Below are 9,070 nucleotides of genomic sequence, written 5' to 3'. Positions count from 1 at the left end.
TCTTCTTATTCCTCATCTCCTCCTCTTCCTCTCTCCTCCCTCTCCCTCTAACCTCACAACCCCTCTGTCCCTCTCTAGGTCGCTTGGTGGTGGGTTATGTGCCCAAGCTCGTACGGGGAGGGGGCGCGTTGCCGCCTCTCGCCAGCCGGTGAGCACTTCTTTCCTCCCCCTTGACACCCGCTCCTGCAGTTCCCGCGTGCAGGCCCTAAGGCCTGGCACCGCAGCAGTTGCTCCTGCAGCATGGAGGCAATTGCAGGCACCCATTATGCAACAATGGTGTTGTTGCGAATCTCAAAGTGATCGAATAATCCTACAACAAGATCTCAGTTGCAAAACTAATCTGTTACAAGACGCGTGCTGTAAAAAAATTGAAACCGGGCATCTGTTGGAAAGAAAATTGTAAGAAAATTTTTGTTGCAAAAATAATTAACTTGCAACAAGACCTCTGTTGCAAAAAAACTATAACAAAACCTCTTGTTGCAAAAAAATCTGCAACTTGACCTGTGTTGCAAACAATTTCGCAACATGACCCGTGTTGCAGAAAATTTCTGCAATACGACTTGTGTTGCAATGGTTGAGAGTGGCGTTCAGCCACTCAATCAGCCAGATCCGATGGCTCGCAAGGCGGTGGATCTTTTAAAAGATCCACTAACCGATGCGTAGCAGCGCCTGAAAGAAAATTCGGTAAAACATGCAGTGAAACGCTTAGAAGAACGAAACAAATAACAAAAACACGGACTAAAAAGCTTCTAGAACCTTCCCCAAACCGGTGGAAAAAAGAGAGAACAAAAATCACCCTGCTGCGACCTCCAACATAATCATTCTTCTACCATAACCATGGTCCTTCAACAGAATTATTTTTCCAGCTAGACTCCCATCAGTCCTAATAAATGCTTAATTTCCTTCTAGGGAGTCTTGCTTGGTGCAGCACCAGGAACTAGTGAGAGGGTTGCTACAGATTCAAAATTCAGCTAACAAGGTTATCAACATCCAATGGGCAAATGTCACATATCCAATGGGCAAATGTCACATAGTTAAATTCCGTTAACAGATTCATTGAAACACGCACTTGTGAGCAATGCCATGACCATGTATAAATTCATTAATCATGCAAGTTGCCATTAGGGTCGTAACTTTAAATCCACGACCTAGTCCCTTTCAAGGTTGTAACCTAATTCATGACCTTCCCTTCCAGTAGAATCCGGATAGTCTTTTCGGTATAAATACAAAGTGACCTAAAACGTCTTACATTTTTTTCCTTCCAATTATCAATGTACCTGAGATAGTCTTTTCAGTATAAATACAAAGTGACCTAAAACATCTTACATTTGTTTACGAAGAAAGTATATTCTTAAGTACATCTCATCAAGTATTAATTCCATACTCCCCGCAAGAAAAAAGTATGATTTCCATACTAAATATGTAAAGTAATTACATACACAAATACATGTATGATTTCAATAATTTCAAGTAATTTCTATATAATTGCAGGACTCATAATTCCACCATAGTCTACCGCATGGTTTTTTAACCTCGTAAATTACCTCTATAAATTAATACAGTAGAAAGCAGTGTTATATCATTAATTAAAAGGGGTACAATAGAGGGGTGGCTCATCAAGCCAGAACGAAGAGTTTTGAAGTTCCATATTGGAGTGATCATATTGCACCTTCGCAAAATCATTTTCCCAGGAATAAATGTCATGGAAAATTGCTGAAGCGATTCCAGGGGCCGAGCTAGAACCTCCAAGTTATCCAAACTGACTTCAATTATGATACCAAGGATTGAGCTAGGAGGAAGCCATGTTTCACAGCCGTAGCCTCTGCTGATAGTACATCTTGAACCATATCAAGAACTTCATTGCATGTAGTTCCCTCCTTTATCACGAATTACATCTCAATTTGTTTTCCTTGCTCTGGCAGTCGGAGCAGCAGTAGACCTTTGAGGTCATTACATGAATGGACAAAGCAGATTTCTCAGGTGTTTGCACCTTTTCACCATTGCATAGTCTACCGCACTTGATTCTTGTCAGAACCTGCATATAAGATTTTAAAAGGTAAATAGACATAAGAGTCCAAGATTAGATCAATATTATGATGCTCTTGTTTATTCAGTTGATCGAGAAAATTCGAGAGTTACCGATTATGCTCAACTCTGGCGGAAGCCAATCCCCTGATTTCTTTGGTTCTGCTCCTTCGTGTGCCATATTTTCCGTGGTTTTTCACTTCTAACCAAATGTCTGATGGATTCTCCCACTCAACTTTTTCTCCTTCATGTGCCATATGTGGTTTTTCACTTCGAACTTAATATCTGCTGGATTGTCCTACCAAACTCTCTCTTATGTACCTTCTCATGATATATGGCTGGCGGAGAAAGTTCAAACGGAGGTACAGTTTAAATATGAAGACTTCTGAGCTTTCTGGAGATTTTTCAGTATTTCAAACTGCAAAAGGAAATATCATGGCAAAAACTTTAACAACTACGTACTATAGAAATACAGAGTATAGGCCATATCCATTTTATCATCATTGAGAAACTAGAAACTAACTGAGATATATTGTTCACTAAATTTGAAGTATTGGAATGCATGACCACTTAAGTTCAATATCACTGACCAAAGGCCAATATAATATGTGCACATACGTAGGCAAATAAGCAACAAAGACCCTATACAAGAGATTAATAGCATAACCAAGTACACAGCTGATATAATATCTACTCCCTCCGTCCCATAATAACATCTTAGAGGACTAAAACAGGGATATAATATCATATTCAATACAAGAGAGATAGCACAATCAATAATTGGATGAGGGCTTTCAAATGTCACACTAGTCAAGTTTTGGGCAAGCGTCTAGTCACAACAGAGAAATTTATTATACTAGCAGAAAAAAATATCTCAAAATATTCCTACCCGTGACATCTGCTGAAGCCTGCGAGATCTCTCAACATGATCTGTCTCGTGATTACGATGGATGCCATATGGTACTTCATTTTCAACCATGGGGTACCTGGGTAGCCCATTCTCAGATATTGCAGGTGATCTGTTCCGGGCTTGTGTGTCACTCGCCGAGAAACAAACTGGACATCCGTCTTGAAAATCCTCACTGGATGATTTGCTTTGTTCAGACTCACAGTGAAGATGTGTTGCATGTCCACAACTGAACACTCGAACTGCTGAAACACCTTCTTTGGAAAGTGAGAAGTTGCATACACAACAGACAAAAGTATGTGGAGCAAATCCATGACAAACCCCTCTCTTTAATGAGCTCAAGGTATAGAACGAATCATCCTCGATAACAGACTTAGCTGTTTCCTGCAAATAAGCGAGGTATCAGAGGAGCTTGATTTTTTACTATTAGATAAAATACAGAAGAAAATAACCAAAAAGGTGATGTTTTCATCAAATTTCGTGTGTGATATACTTATGAAGTAAATGGCAAACGAACGAAATTCAATGCGTACCAGTATTCTTTTTTGATGAAGATACATAGACAGCATTCTATGTATGACAAGTTTAAAATCACCAAATTCTTGACTCCCATTGTCAGATAAAAGCTTTGACATAATTGCTAGTAGGGGTATATACCCAGCCATTGCCTCAATTATCTCTCCAACGAATTGTGAGAATACTATCCGCAGAGTATTCAAACACCTTTGATAAGCTGTCACCATCTGTTGTGAGAATCCTTTGCCTGTTGGATGTCCGTTTGTTGTTTCCTCCCGTTCAGACCAACAACCTTTTCCATTTACATCCTTGCTTCCATACAACTTTTTCAGTGGTTCTGAGAAACTGCATCAACAACATAACGACATTACTTGACGCTATAGCCTATATGTTGATCTCTGATATATCTCAACAAGCTAAAAGTACGAAAAATACTTTACACTACTTGAGAGCTATAGCCTATATGTTGATCATAGATTTCTATATAGCATGTCATAAATCTAATGAATTAATTTATCATGACATAATATTTCAAGAATTGCCTTTGCCTGCTGGATCCCTGTCTAAAATCTCAACCATGGAGAAAGGCATCGATTGCGATATTGCTACAGTTTCATTCACAGATAGATTAGTCTCTTTTTTTCAAGAACAAGCAACGACTGTTGCCTGTCATTTTCATTAAGATAGATTAGTCTTAGGGAGAGTGTGGTCAACACAGATTTGCATCATCATCAACCCTCCCACCTATGTGGTTTTAAATTTAACCTCCATACTTAGATCTGACAATACAGGTAATCATCTTTTACTAGTATTTGACAATAAGCCTCCCTTGAGACAACTGAACACTATTAGTTTCCAAAATGGCATAAGATCAGCAGCCAGCACATTTTAGGATCATATATCCCTAGCAACAATCCATAGAACTATATAAGGTACAAGTTTGGTGGGATCCAAATGTTCTTAACCATCCATGCGATCAGACTAGTATCAAATTGGAACCCTGCAAACTACGTCATAACTGCATTAGTTAGAAGAGTTCCGGGAGAGTTAATTATCAGTTGAGTAAGGTTTAACTGATCCTATGTTATATTCTCATTTGTCCCCGCCCAGCTCCTGTGGCCTCCTACAAGTGCCCGCCCAATGAGCAATAGAGATGGTGCCTTTAGGTGTTGAACGGTGCATCTTTGCAAAGCATGCCCATGCTGTATTACTAGTGAAGAGAACAATATCACATCTGCTAAATAACAAATCACTACTAACAGAAACCAGCAATGACTATCAAAATTCTAGTTATAGATCCAAATAATAGGACAAAGTGCCAATACAGTGCAGTGAGAAATGTTCTCCTTTGTAAGAAAGTGTATATGTATATCTTAGCACAACTTACGAGTCAAGCAGTTGAAACCAAAGTGATTGGGACTTCTCTGGGTCTGAGTACTGTGAATTCCTTTGACACAATCCAATGGAGGAACGTAACGCACCAAGCACCGGATGAGCCTTAATGAGAACATCAAACATGTTACCAATTATGCAATAGACGATACAAATCTTGGTTAGTATTTCAATAGGTACGAGAAAAAGAACCTCATTCGTTTTTAGAACAATGGCTGGTTGCTCAATTTCAGAGCTACCCTTTGAGGATATCTGAGAAAATGCATTCTCCACTGAAGTGATAAACTGGCTAATTTTCTCATCTAGTCCAGCTAGAACAAGTGCCAGTGCACTCTGAGCATCACCAGCCCTCTCTTGCAGAAATGCAGCAGCATCTGTAACTCCATAATCTAGACATAACTGCAAACACCCTTCCAATCTGTAGCTATCAAAAGTCTCCAGAAACTTCAGGACTGACCTTGGTTCATGCTGACACAGAAGCTGTGCAACAAAAGTGCATTTGATTAACAAAAAAGGATGATGATCTCACATAACATGTGCTGCCACTAAAATACTTGAACCTAACAAATTACATAATGTAACTTCTGAGTTTTAGGTTATTCACTATTATTAGTAAAATCAATAATGCATCTCTTCACAAAATTGTCGAATAAAGAAACTGAAAAGTATTCATTTCATGCACAGCAGTTTAAAATATAATAAAATCGAATTGCAAAGCTCCAAAAAGTAAAAAGCAGCTGATGCTGGTGTCATATTTGCAAAGCACATACTGCCTCTTGATTCTATATAACGCTTATGGCAAATCACTGTGCTACCATTTGCCAATAGATTGTTCTCTCAGTGCAACTTTTTGTGCCAATATAGTGGTATAGCAGTCAAAGGCTCTACTACAGTCTACACTGATGGCTAAAGGCTCCGCCCAAAGGTATATCATTATGCTTAAAAGGCTCCATATCAAATATAGTAATGTTGAATATCTCGATAAGCATACCTTCAGATAAGGCTCAAATAACTCATCAATCATACAAACAAGATTGCAGTCAAACTTTGGGAAATTTGATAATCTCTGCAGATAATCTTCGAGTTCACCAGAGAAGTACAGGCGTTCAACAATTTCATTGCTAGTTAGTGCGCTGAAGTCAAGTTTGCCTGACAAGTGTACTTCCATTGCAGTTTTCAAGAAAAGAAAATGGCTGCGGCTGTCAGAAGGAAGCTTTGATAATATTTGCTGGATCTGATTTTGAAAATGATCAAGGAACAAGACAAATGCGCACTCCCTAAAAAATGAAGTGACAGGAGAGAAATTGAGCATATTCAGTAAAAGACAAACCAACAAGCAAAAAACTGAAGGGGGAGAATATATACTCCCTCCGTCCGGAAATACTTGTCGGAGGAATGGATGTATCTAGATGTATTTTAGTTCTAGATACATTCATTTTTATGCATTTCTCCGACAAGTATTTCCGGATGGAGGGAGTATATGCTAGTTAAAACATTAATCAGCAATCTCACCTGCTTAGATTGACTAGCTCGGCAAAACGAGATATTACTATAGAACGAAAAGACAAAGCTTCATCGCCTGCCAACTGAAATAACTTTTTGTTGATGAAGATAAAAGCATGGTATGGTTCCACTATATCCTTCATGTAACTATCCAAAGCAGACAAATTTTGATTTCTGGCTGCATATATCCTGCCACATGCCTGTATACTAACAATAACATTTACAGTTATAGGCTGAAAGGCCTTTTTGAGCAGCAGTGCTATATTATAAAGGTGAATTTTTAAAGGTAAGTGGTGACAAACCTGATGAAAATGGGCATCTAAACAAAGATGCAACACATAATCATAATTCCAGTCAGTTTGTGGAACCACATTGAAGAGCTGAAGAACTTCTTTCTGCGTTGGCATCTTTTTATCATCATATGATGGAGTACTGGATGACGTGAGGTATTTAAGAATGTGTTAAGAACTCTTTGAGATGACTTTGCCCTTTTATTGGAAATAAAAAAGGACACAAATTCAATTATATAACCAAAATCATTCACTGTAGGCCAAAGTTCTGATTCCTCTGACTCAGCAGTACCCACAACAATGGAATGGATTGCCTCGTTTTCCAAACCAACAATATGAATGATGGTGTCGACTACACCTTGTAATAAGATATTTTGACTCTCTCATTCAATATTGGTATCATCTTCATCCTTGGACACAGGTGCATCAGGAGTACTAGAAGTAGATTCAAAATTCTCTTGTGCAAAAGCACACTTGACAACTTCCAGAGTAGCTTCCGTATCCATCCATAGTAGATAGCATATGTTTGGGCATTTTCCGGAAGAAGAACTGAAACCCTTAAATACTTCAGAAGTGTGCATTTTAGACTCTTCAAGCATGAATTGCAGAAGTTCTTTTCTCACTGAATGAAGCTGCGCTCGGGGAATTATCCCATGCCCTGCAAAAAGTAGATCATGTGATAACATATCATGGAATTGAATTGTCCTATAAGAGCATCCTATACAGCAAGTTCATTATTCCTGTTTCTGAACATAATCCTGCTGGAAGTAAGTATGCAGATGTGGTCTCGTCAAGCTGACACAACACCAAGCATCTTATGGTAAATCTGAACTCTTCAATTTTAGAAAATCACAATTTAAGAATATAGTTTTACTAACACACTTCATAATTTACAAGGTTCTAGGCCCACCAAAAGCCCAACAGCACAGGAAAAACATAGTCTACGGTCAACACTAAACTCGCATAGAATTAACGAAATAGTAAAAAAGATACCGTGAATGGTAAATCTACTAACCTGGAGGAAATGCTAGGCCCTGGAAGCAATACTTCAGATAAACAAGCATTCTGTAGCTGTTAAAGTGAAAATATGGTAAGAAACTCGCCTTCTGTATAGCACTAGTATAATATTCCAAAAGAAATACCAGTTGCATATACAGAACTAGCCCACGAGCAATATCAAACCAAATCAAGCAACTCTAACCAAGTACTAATGTGGTTCTTGCCTACTTCCTTTGAAAGCATGGGAACTTCCTTGCTTAGTATCAACATTTTTGTTCACACTCATGCATGTCATAGAGAAATCCCGGGGAAAACATAAAGATGCATTTCGAATGAAGATTCATGTAAATTGCATTGATAGCCAAGTAACTAATGCTAAGAAAATTATTAAATTCTGATTAATCAATTTACAAGAACAGTTATTCAATCAGGAACTTCAGAATAACATAACAATCACATATCAATAACTTGAGAACATAATGTGTACTATTCTCTCATCTATGAGCAAGGTGATTATGGGCAAGTTTAATTCAACTCCTTCTGGCAAGAGTATGACATACCAAGTAGCATCTTTTCTAGTAGCGTTCTGGATAACAAATAGAAGTTCCTCTAGAGGTGTACGGAAATCACTCAAGCCTTGGTTAAATAAATATATTAGAGCACCATATAACCCATGCTCACGACACAGTCTGACTACCTGCATACAGAACAAGTACAACAATATCATGTGGATGCATAATTGTGGAACACACTAGTCCAAACTACAAAAAACAGTACCAGAAGAAACTGAAAAAGATTTTTTTTTCTTGGTCAATGAATGTAGACAATGAAACATCAAACATGTCTGAGAAAGATCTACAGATGTACTTCTTACGCTAGTTGGATACAAGTTTTATGCAAACCTGATTAAAATCCAGTGATGAAATATCCATATGAAGAATGCATTGTTCGACTCGCTGCAACCATCCTTTGCCACTATAATGCTCTACTAGAGCTTGCATGATCTACAAATCAAATTGGCATAAATGTATAACTGTTGAAGTGTATATGTCGATTGCATGATTTGCAAATTTATGTACTAACACTACAAAACCATCAGTGGTACTCACCTCGGGTGGTAAAGAACCAAGCATATCTTTCAATATATATGGCTCTAGTACCTCCAGAAAAATACCTGTTATTCATGTCATGTCAGCCTTTTTAAGTTATAAAAGCAATTTAATATCAGAAACATATGCTCGCACAATCTTATCAGCAAACAGACAACTTGACATATGCAATACATTTCTTATACTATTCCACATGAAAATTAATGTAAATATCCTCTGAAATCTTCCTTCAAGAAGGCTGTGGAATCTTCAAAAGTGCAAGTAAAATTATTCCAAATTAAATAGAGTCAAAGCAAAGTGGTCGGACCCTTCCCTGGACCCTGCGCAAG

The 9,070-nt window shown here is 38.1% G+C and overlaps 1 pseudogene; it reads right to left on the bottom strand.

Moving 5' to 3' along the window:
• Positions 1 to 1,568: 1,568 nt before the first annotated feature.
• Positions 1,569 to 9,070, bottom strand: part of LOC119333863 — a 13,573-nt pseudogene continuing 6,071 nt past the window's right edge.

Source organism: Triticum dicoccoides, chromosome 7A, assembly GCF_002162155.2.
Source record: "Triticum dicoccoides isolate Atlit2015 ecotype Zavitan chromosome 7A, WEW_v2.0, whole genome shotgun sequence".
Taxonomy (NCBI): domain Eukaryota; kingdom Viridiplantae; phylum Streptophyta; class Magnoliopsida; order Poales; family Poaceae; genus Triticum; species Triticum dicoccoides.
Note: the sequence above shows the minus strand (reverse complement) of the source record. Positions and strands in the feature narration are given on the sequence as shown.